Consider the following 14,097-nt stretch of genomic DNA (forward strand, 5'->3'; position numbering starts at 1 on the left):
TCCGTACGGTGGTTTCAGTGCAACTTTTAAAAACCGTACAGTGCAATAAAAAATCGTACCATAGCAAAATCGTACACCAACTTTGAAGATGGAAACCGTACATTGTCTTTAAAAACCGTACTGCAAGCATGAAATCTGTACGTTGTCTTTAAAAACCGTACTACAACATGGAATTTGTACGTTGGCTTTAAAAACCGTACTGCAAACATGAGATCCGAATGTTGTCTTTAAAAACCGTACTGCAAGCATCGAATCCGTACGTTGGCTTTAAAAACCGTACTGCAAACATGAAATCCGTACGTTGGCTTTAAAAACCGTACTGCAAACATGAAATCCGTACACCCTCCTTCAAATATGAAAAATCGTATGTTACTTCCGTTTCCCTTCAGATGAGAACCCGTACGGTGTTGTCCCTTGCAATTATGAAACCGTACGGTACTTCCCAAAAATGGTACGGTACTTTTATATATATATATATAATTTTATTATTAATTTTTTTTTTAAAATCTCACTTCTGAAACAATTATGTACAATATTTACATATATACAGTACTTACAGTCCTCTATCAGCTATTCGTCCACGGGGGTGCGTTACTTCTTTCATGGCAGACATTCAACTTTGACCTCTTCACTATATCGAATACTTCCTTTCGGTCTAGCATCCACTGTTTTATTGCTCCGCTATTGCTTACTTCCTGCATCTGGTACGGCCCGACCCATTTAATTTTGAACTTGCCTGGTTTGATCTCATTCCGATCGTCGTACTTCAACACCCACTATCCGAGTTGAAACCTGCTACGCCTGTTTTGTGTCATCTCCATATCGCCTAGTTTGTTCCCGAAGCTCCGTACCATGGACTCTGTCAGCTGCCCCTTCTGTCTGTCAATAACACTTTCACTTTGTACTGCTACAACTTTTATTGAACCCTTCCTCTTTGTTTCCTGTGTAGACCGTATCGTGTGTCTTCCTTGCCGCCGGTACCTTTCTGCTATATCTGTGGTTTGACATAATACTTTCTTCTTGCGCAGTCGTACAGTAGAATCTTTCCTTCTTTTGGGTTCGTACTGTATGTTCTATCCTTCAGCTTCAATCATATCTGTGTTTCCTTCTTCGGCTTCTCTGTGTTGCTTCGAACATTCATTTCCTCCTTCGGCTTCTTCATGTTCCTTTAGACATTCATTTCCTCCGTCGGCTTATCTGTGTTCCTTTGGACATTCATTTTCTCCTTCGACTTCTCTGTGTTCCTTCGGACATTCATTTCCTTCTTCTTTCTTACCTTCGTCGATCCTTAGCATATTACAACTTGGAAAGAGCTCGTAATCCTCTATCTGCCAGTGGTAAAGACCATTTACTGAATCCAGATCGTCATCTCCTTCCAATCGTAGGACTCCCTCTTGATCAGGTTCCATACTCTGCCTCCTCTCATCGTCTTCTCCTTCAAAATCCGACAATAGAGCTTCTTCTCCAACCGTCTGAGTGTGTAGATCGATGACATACTTGCGGCCTTTGCTTTCAAGTGATAAAGTATTTTTCTTCCAATCGTGTTTTGCCTTGGCCTGTATCAACCACCCTCGGCCCAGAATGGCATCATATCCTCTCCGCTTCAATGCGATCACGACAAAGTCCAACAGGAATGGCCGTGTTCCAATCATCACTGGTTGTGCTATTAGGACTCCCAATGGCTTGATTCCATGTTGATCGGCCGTTACCAGCTGGAATGTAGGCGGCCATAATGTCGGTCGTCCCAACTTTTTCCAAGTATCCTCTGGCAGCACATTGACACCGGATCCTCCGTCGACGATCGTGTCCGTTAGCACAGTCTCGAGAATGCCCATTTCAACAACCGTCGGATAGCGTCCAGCTGAAAGAGCTAACAACATCGGATCTTCTGCACTTGTACCCTCCTGTTTCTCGTTGTCTTGCTCTACGGGTTGCTTAGCACTTGGGACTATATTTGTGAGGGCCGTACGGAGTTGAGGCATAGTGAGCAACAAATCATTTATCTTGACGGGTATTTCGGCTTGGAATATTTGCCGTACAATGTTCTATTCTGCACAATTTCGGACTAAGGTACTTGGCGGGTCCTTCAGGTGTGCCGTTTCTGCCTGTGTTGCTTTTTGGATCTCTTCCCTTGCTTCCTCCAGTGTCTTTTTTTTTTCTGCTGGGTCAGGGTATAGCTTCGCCTGCTTCCGAGTGATTGCCAGAACTTCTTCTTCGTCTGTCCCTACGATAATCAAGTTTACTCCGGACTTCGGGCACTTAGTATCATCATGATCTCAGGTCCACACCATCGGCATAGCAACTTCGGTGTGTTCGTCGTTGTGCACTCGCGGGCGAAGTGACCCCACAGATTGCATGCGCGACATTGAACAATTGGCCGACCATTCGCATCGTATTGAATTCGACTCCTTCCTCCATTGTTGTTGTTGCCACCATTTTTGTTATTGCTGCTGTTGTTTGGACTGCGCCGGTTGTTTCTGTATTCGCCTGATGTGGCACCTTCCGTATTGGTGTTCCCGTTCCCTCCTGACGGGGATGCCTCCTATGACAGGAACACTTGCTGCGGTGTCCTTGTTTTTAAATTGAAAGGGCATTCCTTTAACGAGTGTCTGAGGATTTGGCAGATTTCACAAAATTGATCTTTCGGGCAGGATCCCTTCGTATGGCCTTCTTTCTTACACTCCATGGACCATAGGTCATTACCCTTAGTCTCCTTGTTCATGTTTTTGAATTCTTTCATCATCCGAATCATGTCCTTCTGGAGAGCACAGACCTTCTTGTTGCTGCCCTTGTCATCGTCGTTGCTATCTTCTCCTGAAGGGTTATCATCATTTGAATTTGATGAGCTGGTCTTCTTTTTCTTCTTTGTCTTCTGGTCACTTTCGAGGTTCATTGCCCGATTGTACGCTTCAATGTATGTCGATGGTGGCACGATCTTCATCTTTTTCCGCAGCTTCGGGTGAAGGCCTTCAATGAACCATCTTTTCTGGAGCCCATTTGCCGATTTATTCTCCATTTTACTAATTAAGTCCTTTAATCTCCTAGCAAAGACCCGTACTGTTTCATTCTTCTTTTGCTTGGTATTGAATATCTCGGCTACAATTTCATTATCATCACGCAAAAGTTGAAATTCTGCAATGAACTCCTTAATGTTATCCCAACTATTTAATTTTTGTGGATCAGCATCAGTAAACCAATCAATCGCAACACCCCATAGGGTAGTAGGAAATTGTCGGATCCATTCGTTTGTATCTGTTATGCCATTTGCCCTCTAGATCGTTTCACATGTTTTACAATGTCGAATGGGATCAGTTGCTTCATCACCATCAAATTTAGGCAATTTTTCCTTTGGACCTACCATTATCACTATATGTTGGGGGTTTTGTTGTGTACCTGTGCTGTTTTGCACTCCCGCGCTGTTTTGAGCACTCGCGGTGTCTTGAGCTCCTGCGCTGTTTTCTACACCCACGCTGTTTTCTACTTCCGCGCTGTTTTTGGCTTCCGTGCTATTTTCAACACCTGCGATGTTTTCGGCTTCCGTGCTGTTTGGTGAAGAAGAGGGTTCATCAATCGAAGCTGTTCGTTCCGGAAGTATATCTCGGACGAAGAGGTCACTCCACGCTCGTGCTCCTTCGGCACTCCGAGCCGTGCGAGTCGATCTCCTTCCGTCACGATTCTCTTCTCGTGGCGTATGCAGGTTCAGAAACTCCTCCCTCGCTTCTTCCACCAACTCAAGCCGTTGTCGAGTCTCCTTCAACAATCCTTCCGCACTCTTGTTTCCGTCGGCAATTTTTTGAAATCTCCTTCAACGCTCTGTCTGTTGAGCCAGAATTAAATTTTCCTGCACAACACGTATGTCATCTTTTTCTTTCAGCTTATTCGTATTTTTGTTCAACTGATTCAGCATTTAATTCATATCCAACTGCCTGCGTACCAGGTCCATCGGGCAACGGCGCCAAATGTTTACCACATAAGTTAATTAAGAAACGCACACAGACAAAAAATACGAACATGAACAGCAACCAGCAGAGCTCTTATTATTATTCACATATGCCCACAGTACATTATGCTTCCATGATAAGATATGATGATAAGATGAATACAATGCTTCTCGAAGGGGTTATAAATACTTTCCGAAGAACTTTCCCGAAGGAGTCCGTCGGCCACATACATGTCGTTACATAAAAACCTTTCCAGAGGAATCCGTCGGCTGATACACAATTTCCTTCCCGAAGGGACCCGTCAGCTAATACACAATTTACTTTCCGAAGGGACCCGTCGGCTGATACACAATTTCTATCGATGACAACGGGCAAAGTTGGTGTAATACTCACAAAATTCTCGAAGGTTGAATGCTTAACAAAAAATGTACCTATAGCAACGCCTAAATGTGAATCATGAGATTCATTTGACACTTGAGCTGAATCTGGAAGAGAGGTTGCTACAAGAATTTCCGAAGGATATGAAGCAAGAGGGGATGATTGCTTTGATTTCCTCGCTTCGTCATCACTTAAGTCAACTTGAATTGATTGAGATCCAATCTCTTTCACTCCAAGTACTCTCAAATTTTTTCCACCTTTGATAGACAGCTTAGGCAAACTTTGAATAGGGGGTTCAAATGTAGAATAGGAGGTACCATCTTTTCCTTTACCCTTTATCTCTGATCTCAAACCAATTAGACCAACAGGATCAAAATGTTTGCCCAGTTTTATCTTTATGCCATTAAGATCCCTTCTCTTTATCCATGTGTTGGTATCAGTGAGAATAGATTGAAATCTATCCCAAATGGATGTATTTTCTTTGCATGACCATGTAGGAGGAACTATGGGTAACTTCTCCACATCATGTTGAAAATTTTCAAGATCCAGGATTTGATCATCATCTTTAAAACCAGGGGGAATTGATGCCAAATGAAAATCTACAATTTGCTTCGCAGTTAACTGGGTATAATCCATATGCAGTATTTCTACCTTAGTACGTACATCAATCCAGAGATCTTCTGAGTGATGTATGTGCAAGAATTGCTTCCCCATCTTGTCATGCAATCCCCTCCTATAAAAATAACTTCTAACTGCAAACTTTTTCAACGTGATCCTCTGAAGTTCAAACTCCATATTTTTGGCGTTAGGAACAGTGCCAATTGAATATCCTCCAACCGTTAATGGGTTTCGAAATGGAATTCTTACTCCGGGCCGGTGCAAATTAGACTAATATGCTTGGAATTCCATAATCTATCTCGCTAACTCCATTAGTATAATTCTATCAGTAGAATACCTTGGTAATGCGTATGGTTGTCCTTTGAAACACCCAACTCGCAAATTTGTAAAGTTGGGAAATTGCAAAAAATATACAACCATACTCATTAACCTTGTTCCGTGTCTCATCAGATACTCGTTTGTTAGGGAGCTCTTTATCAAACAAGCACATAAAATTCCCAAAGAAGACATTTTGAACTCTTCTGAAGTGTATCCGACTTTGTTTTAAAGGCAGCTATTCATAATATTCCCACACATGAACTATAGATATGTTATGCTTAGTTGATAATCCAAAAAAGGTACCAAGAGCAGCAACAATGTATACCATGTAGGAGTTCATGTTATACACACACCAGTTGATAGAACATTTACCAATTGTTTGCATATGGAATCACTTACCAATTCAAGCCAAAACTCGTTCTTTTTTTACCGTATTATGAGTGAGATGTACTTGTACATCCAAGGTTCGAAGGTGTTGAATCGTTGAGCCCTGGTAGGTGGCTAAGAAGCGTGATGAGGTTATTGATTTCCTCTCTAAAATCACATCTACGGACTCCCTTGACCGGCCATCTAAGAAGATTCGGTCTCTTAATAATCAACTAGTTATCATTCACAAACTTGGTGCAAGATGAAGTATTGTCATTCCATCACTCCATAGTTTTTTGTCATGTGATGTTTGTAACAATTGGAGTGTGAGGAACACGAAATATAGGATCTATAGTCTTTGGATCAAGACTAATGATAGTATTACCGTCTTGATCTTTGATGGTCTATGAAGCAGCATCAAAATGTCTTGCACAAGCAAGGATGAATTCTGGTTCATGATTCGCCAAGGAGAAGGTAGACAAATGATGAATATGATTCCGTTTGATCCAGACCATCTCCTCGGTCGTTGAAGCCTCAATTCTTGCAAGAAAGTCTAAAATGTTCATATGAGAAATATTAGTATCTCGTAGTTCATCATAGTATGAGGTTACTTGTGATGAAGAGATGGGGTTATGATATTGATCATACTAGTACTTCATCTTCTTTTTGTCTTTGCCCTTTGCTGGAGTAGATTCTCTTGACATTGCAAAATGGTATGCTTGTGAAACTATTACATGAAAATCCCATAGAATGAGAACATCAACATGTGAAGGATCCATAGCAAGATTTTGATGGATTTTGAACAAGGTCTAAGTGGAAAAAAGGTTGAAATGAATGGGGATGGATAATGAACAAATGGATCGAACTTAGAATGGCCAAATTTGGAATGAATTTTGCTAAAATGGGTTTTTTAGGATGAATTGCATATGCGACCAGCAAGCTTGAGTTTGAGTGAACAAAGAGAAAAATGAATAACACATTAAACACCTCATGTTTAAATAAGTGCAAAACGTGAGATACTATCTGGCAAGCATGTGGGAAAGAGTTTATCCATAGGGCAGCCATATGGAGATACATGAAATGCGTAATGGTGGGGTTTTAAGTTGCATTTGCATGTAAGGGAAGAGCCAAACTTATCTTTTTAGAACGGGATTTTACACCCGATTGCATATGCAAGTAAGATGAGATCTTGCATATGCAACTTGGAGAAGAAGACGGAAGATAAAGGAACAACTTCAAGAATGAAAATCATACAAATCTGAAAATGGAAATGTCAATGACTTGCATGAACATTCAAACAAAAATATACAAATGTCTTACAAAAAATAAGAAAGAAAAATTACCTCCACTTCACCAAAAATGAGAAAGATAAAAATTGTCATGACCCCTCCCAAAGAGAATCCTATCATTATAATTGGATAAGATTTAATAATAATTCATATACTATTATCGATTATTTCCAAAAGAAATAATATTGATATAGATAAATACCTATGATCTATTTTTAATAATATAAATTATTATTCATAATAACTCTACTTAATTGTTCATAATAGTATAAATTACCATTCATAATAAGTTATTTATAATAACATAAATTATCATTCATAATTATTTATATTGTTCATTATCATAATATATCTGAATTTATTATTACATATATGAATTCATAATAATATAAGATAGATAAATATATGTTATAAGTACATATATTGATATATTTAATATAATATGATAATATAATAATCTATAAGATATATATTATTAATTATAGGTAATATTAAATAACAATAATAATGAATATTATGAGATAAACATACTCAAGGATAATGTTATGTAATACAAATATAAATAAATAACATATAAAGCGAATATACTATAATATTAGAAATAATAACATTAGTAATATTATCTGATCAAGTCTAACATCATAATATATGATATTATGTGAAGTCTAAAACCTAACCACATTATATTAATTAGATATATTAAAACGTATGAAAGGATGTGACTCTTACAATGAAAATATACATATATTGAATAAACTCTAGGAAGGAGGGGCAGATAGAAGATTATCAAAATCATCAAGAGAAAAATATGGGAAAAGAATATAAATAAAGGAAAAGTTGTAGATTAATGATGGACCCCCAAAAAGGGTTCATTACAAAAACCTTGTCCAATCTTGAGAAAATCCTAGATAACCTCTTGAAGAGATTCAATGCCAAAATGCATAAGAAAGAGCTGAGAATGATTGAGAAAATGCCCTAGACGAGCTGTTTTGACCAAAATGCATATGTTGAAACATATGCAATCCTTTTTAAAATCGCCACTCCGCTATGAATACGGGAGATGCAGGTTTAAAATGCGTTTTGGGGAAGCATTTTCTTGTTAAAAGATGCATGTGTTTCCTTAAAAAATTGCCACTTAGAGTCTTGAGACCTCTTCAAGCCAAAACACACATTTAGGAAACTATAGCATGTATACAATCTCTTCACAAATTGCTTCTTGTAATAGATGGAAGTGTTTGTTGGTTTAAAACGCACTTTTGATATGTTTGTGCACCAATAAAACTCATGCAATTTGAGGAAAAATCGCCACTTGCCTTGCATAGGGAAAAACATGTTTTTGAAAGAGGAATACATGTGTTAAAAACAACATGTAAATTCACCTAAAATTACCACTCTAAAAGCTTGCCTTGAAACACACTTTTAATATGTCAATGCATAAACCAAAATGCATGCAATAACATGAAAAAACGCCGCTTTTGGTCTTAAAGAGGAAGACACACATTTGAGGTTCATTGACATGTGTTTAAAATATGCAAAATGATAGAAAATTGCCAGTCTTGGCTTGTGGTGGATTTTACAAGTCAAAACACACTTCTTTTAAGCATTTACATGTTAATAACATGTGTAGTTGGCTTAAAAAATGCCACTTTAGCTTGAACTTTAAAAGAAAAAAGAAAACACATTTTATAATTAAAAACATATGTATTCGGGTCCAAAATCAGGACTTTAAATTAAAATGCACAAAGAACTCATTCATATATAACATTTATATGTAAATGAGTTTCAAAAACCTACTTTAAATGGCGACTTAAAACACATGCATTTAATTATTAAAAATGATTTTTTAAATAGAATCAGATATGCAATCACATTTTAAAAACACATTTTTAATGATGTTGAGACTTAGTTTTTATTGAATGTAGATTGTCACAAAGTAATTTTCATGTGGATATATGCAAAATGAAATAAAAATCCCACTTTATGCACTCCCACTTTATGCACTTAAGTGGTCTCATATAATTATGTTTAATATTTAATTATAGTTTTGATCAAGTAACATGAAAAATAGTCTTGACAAACGCTATTTTCATAAAACATAAAAAACTATGGTCAAATCAACTCAGAATGAGTTGAAATTTTAAAATGGACCACTTAATCCACTTTAAATATCAAATATAACTTTATATCGTGCAATTGTCAATAAAAGGCTATAATAACCCCCAACTGGTTATAACTTCGACAAACACTTTTATAATTCTGTTATTTGACATTTCGTCAAACACTTTGCAAGCAAGCTCTAATACCATTGGGAAAACCCCTAGCCAGTTCCCAATTCAAATATTGGAGTACACATAATTCTTTTTGCAATTTCTAAAAGTTTTCTAATTTGTTTTTATTTTGCTCAAGTAAAAATAAATCAACCATTACATGAAATCAAACCAGAATAAAACTGAATAGATGTTCCTTGGATTTATTTGGAAATCAGAAATACACTTTGTTAATTTGGCACCTGGAAAGCATTAAATCATCAAGACGTGCCACCAATACACTCTCCTGCTGCTCACGACAACTCTCTAATAACAACACCCAGCTGCGAATAATTTACTGCCCCTTATTTGACCATAAAATCTGCTGTATGCCGTATGGAAGTCACGTGCTAGGCAAATGATGCAAGGACGATGCTCCTAAACACCCAAACCCAAGCAAGCAGAACACACGTAGTTCCAACTTGGCATACATGGCTCCTTAGTGGTTGTTCATCTCCAACGCAGAATTGGGAGTCATCAAAATGCCTCAAAATTTTTGTCAGCCAGACCCTTGATAGAGTCCAACTTGTTTCCAACCACAGTTGCCGAATTTTTTGAAAGGAGAATATAGACCCTCCAATATTAAATCCATCAGCAAAGGACAATATAATTTGTCAGCAAGGAAATGTAAGCCTTCACAATTCAATAGATAATCACCTTCAGAATCTCCAAACCAATAATCTTTTCAGTAGTATTCTCCTTAGCCACAGTATGCTACAGTATGCACTCATCAGGCATAGGAGCACCCCAACCAGATGTAGCTAGCATCTGACAGACAACATCATAATGCCCAAGAGCTAAAGAAATGTCACTATCACTCACCTTCAACTGATTGGTCACATGATGTTTTTGTAACCCCTGACTCCTATGCAATCTCTTTGTCTCACTAACTGCACTGTGATGGGAAACTAAATCAGAACTGCCCACCATAAGATCACTCATACATGTGCCATCATGCTCGCACAACTCCTCATCCAAAGAAATGGAAGCCCTCGCAATAAAAATCTGCTCGTATGTCTCAGCTTCTACCTCAATTGTAATATCCTGTAAAGATCAATCTTGGGACTCATCCGAAACCTCCTCACAGTCATCACCCCATATTTGATAAGGGATATCATTCCTGGTGCAGGTCATAGCATCATCATATGTGTGCATACCATTTGCATCTATATCTCCGAACTCCATTGTAACACCCATATCACCAACATCAAAGTTGGGTGGCTCCATACATGCCTCGGTGCCACCTAAGGAAGCAACTGCCTCCTATAATGGAGCAACACTATAGTAGCTGATGTATAAGTCGTCAATAACAACTCCCTCCTCCAGTGAGTCTGACAAGTTAGTGACAACTACATCATCAACTGCCTCTGAACTCACCATAGTGACTACTTTGGGAGCCTCAATCTGCTGAAGCTCAGTGCTGCTATCCATCACGGGCACATTCACATGTCCTTGTGAAACTAGTCCATCATCAATATTGTGGATAGGACTAGCAGGTGCCGTACTAAATGAAGAAACATCAGCATCATGGACACTTGTCCAGGAAAACTCAAGCTTCCTTCCTTGCAACCTCGATGTTGGCCTTCTAAATGCAAAAACCATATACCTCGCTGCCTGTTATCTTGCATTTTGTCACCACAAAATGTTGGTAACAACACAACTTTTTCAAGCTATTTTCATGTTTCTCTAAGTTGAACTTGATATTCAATTGTTTAATGTTGATCAATCAATCAATTCCAATTCGTATATCAAATTGTTTTACTGAAGGCTTTTGTCAAGTCTTTTTCGCTTTGTTTTCTGTCAAGCTTTCGCTTGATTTTTGAGGCCTCATCATCATTCCTTTGCTTTTAGTTTGCATTTGTTGGTTTTTAGTCCTTTGGTTTTTCTCATTTCATGGCTTTTGGTTTTCCCTTCGATTTGGTCTAACCTAGAGCTCAATCGTAGTTGTCAATCAAGAGTTACAATCATTTTAGTGTTCCAAAAGTGGAGCTTTTTGATGCAACTGCACAAATTAAAAATATCATGTTATATTTTTAATTTAACTTTCACTTTTTTGATAAATATAACTTAAATTCACTTTTTGTTATGTTTTTAAGTTACTTCATCTTTAAATTTTTCACTTAATGTGACTATGTAACTCTATAGTTTCAGTGTAGTTTTTGATTTTTAAATCAAAGGCTCACTTAAATGTTACTTTTTAAATGATATTTATGTGTTGTATTTTCAAATATGATATACTAATATTGTTTATGTCCCATTTAGTAACATTTTTATGAAATTAAATTGATTAAATGACTTTAAGTTATCAAAAGTGGATCTTTTATATGCAATTACATGTAAAATCCATCAAAAGTGGACATTTTACAACTCTTGAAAGCACAAATGGCCTTTTTGATGTCATTACATCAGATGACATCAAAAAGTTATCGAAAGAGGACCTTTTTGATGTCATTACTTCAGAAAGGTAAGTTTTTGTGTCATTGCATCAAAAGTATGAGAGACAATTTAAAATAAGGTGCGATTTTGATCAAAAGCATATTTTGAAACATGCTTTGCACCCAAAAAGGTCTGATTTTGATCAAAAACATGTTTTAAAATGTGTTGTGCCCTCCAAAAAGTCCGTTTTTGAAAGAAATGCATCCATTTGCCCTCCAAGAACCCAATTTTGCTCATTGTGAGATATTTACTTGGTGGATTTGTGTGAAATCTTCTCCATTGATGGCGTTTTCACTTGTCAATAAGTTTCCTTGCATTAAGAATGGATTTAAGATACTGAAAATTGTTTTTGGGAGCTCAAACCTAGGGCACGTTTTTGAAGAAAACTTCAAAAAACACCATTTTTTATCAATGTTTTTGCTCCAATATGAATCGATTTGGTCTTATTTGCTGATTACAATGCATGTTGGTGCATATTTTGGTGTTTAAACACCAAACCGATTTGATCTTTCATCTTGGTGAAAAATGCTTTTCACCAAAAACGTCCCGAGCATGAACATTTAAAAAATGTTGGATCTTGGACCATTATTAGGGCATGTTTTGGCATCTTTAAACAAACACTCCTTGATTGCTGCCTTCTCCCATTGGAATTTGTAAGAGTTTGAAAGATTCAAATATTTTTTAAGACATTTTCAACATTGGAGCATCTTTTTCCTTCATGTAAGTCGACTTCTTCTTTCTTGCTATTTAATTTGTGCTTATCTTGCTAATATTATTCACATAATTGCTTGATGATTGCCACTTGTTGAAATCTATGCCATGGAAAGTGCATTTTTCCTTTAAAAATGATGAATTTGTTCATTTTCATGTCTTTGGTTCTTCCGCAGGCTCCAATTTCGAATTTTGTGTTGAAGTGCTTTGCATCTTGGCATGTTTGAGTCACTTTCCAAAGGTACATTTTTCTTTTGCGTTTTTGTGTTTTGTGCATGCTTGCTAGTTTTCTGCACTTTGGAGAAGTTGCAAGTTCTTTCCCAAGAAGTTGTTCTTGCTTCACTTCATGCGAAAGCATCATCACAAGGGCATCCTGTTCAAAAAGAATTTCCAAACCCTTATACATCATACAGTTTAGAACTCGGGAAAAAGTCACTAAGGCACAAAATCAAATATATAATCAAGCATGCCTTTCCCAATGAAATGAGCTTTCATTTACAAGCTTTCATTGGCAAAAGTTTCTATTAAACTCCGCTTAAGAAAATGTGGAAGTTTGCCAAAAGAACTCTACACTAGAAATTTTCAAACTTGCTTTTTAGAAATATCTTTAAAAGTCATTATTATAATAATGCAATTGAATGAATAATAAATAAATAAGAGTTCATCCAGTTATTAACCTGGTCAACCGTAGGTGACAACCAACTGCCAAGCCACTCCACTACACCACCAAGCCACTCCACTACGTTGCCAAGAAAACAACTACTAAAAATAGGCTTACTAAATATAGTAAATCCATAATTGAGACCCCGAAAACGCCCTGTCAGCTCACGAGGGTCGCTATGGTGAATTACTTGGCCAACTGCAGGAACTTGTAAAAAATGGGGACATTACAAAAGGCCACTATTATGGGGTTTTTAATAACAATATGTAGTTAACCTGAAAAACCCCACCTTTTCCCTTATAACTTGAGGTAGACAACTTTGATTTCAACCTAAGTCCAAATCGAGTGGAATTCCAATGTCTATTCCTTCAAGAAGTTAGTTCAGATCGAGCGGAATTCCAATGTCTATTCATTCAAGACAAAAACAAGAGGAAAAACTATTTACAATAGAAAGAAAAACAAAGAAAAGACATGAAAGTTCGCCAAAAACCGAGTGTTTGAAGTGCAAGAAGAACTCTTACCTACGAACAATTGAGGATGATCTCGACGGAAAAACTCTCAAAAAAATGCATAAATAAGGCTATACAGAGAACAACTCGGGGATAATGAATCGTTTTCATGACATCTCATTAATAGATTGAAACAAAGAGGATGCACCTACGAGTCCATGAGAAGATTCGGTGGGGTTGTATGTCAAAATTGAGGACAACAGACTAGAATTTATTCGGAAGAAGCTACAAAACATCAACACTTACAAGCATTATGTTTGGTTCATATTTTTTCTGGTCATAAACATGGTATTCGCCATGAAAGTCTGTGGTTTTGGAGGTCTTCCTTTTGACTTGGTGAGGCAGCTCTGTCAGCTGACCCCATTGTGGGTGTTGCTTGTTGACCCCCATTAAACGCATTTAATACATTTTGTAGCTATATTTTGCATAAAATTAATGTTCTATTTAAACAATAAAGTATTTTTTAAGCTGCCAAGATTTTCTAAGTGCTCTCTAAGTTAGAATTAATGGCTGATTGGTTTAATTGGTCCTTGTATAATAATACTATTTTCATTCAGTATTATT

The 14,097-nt window shown here is 37.2% G+C and overlaps 1 protein-coding gene across 3 annotated transcripts in view; it reads left to right on the plus strand.

Moving 5' to 3' along the window:
• LOC149559147 (putative cyclic nucleotide-gated ion channel 5) overlaps positions 1-14,097 on the plus strand; it is a 275,019-nt gene that overhangs the window by 166,566 nt on the left and 94,356 nt on the right. The window lies entirely within an intron of this gene.

The sequence above is a fragment of the Cupressus sempervirens genome, chromosome 5 (genome assembly GCF_028749045.1).
Source record: "Cupressus sempervirens isolate cs-2001-9-10 chromosome 5, ASM2874904v1, whole genome shotgun sequence".
In the NCBI taxonomy this organism is placed as follows: domain Eukaryota; kingdom Viridiplantae; phylum Streptophyta; class Pinopsida; order Cupressales; family Cupressaceae; genus Cupressus; species Cupressus sempervirens.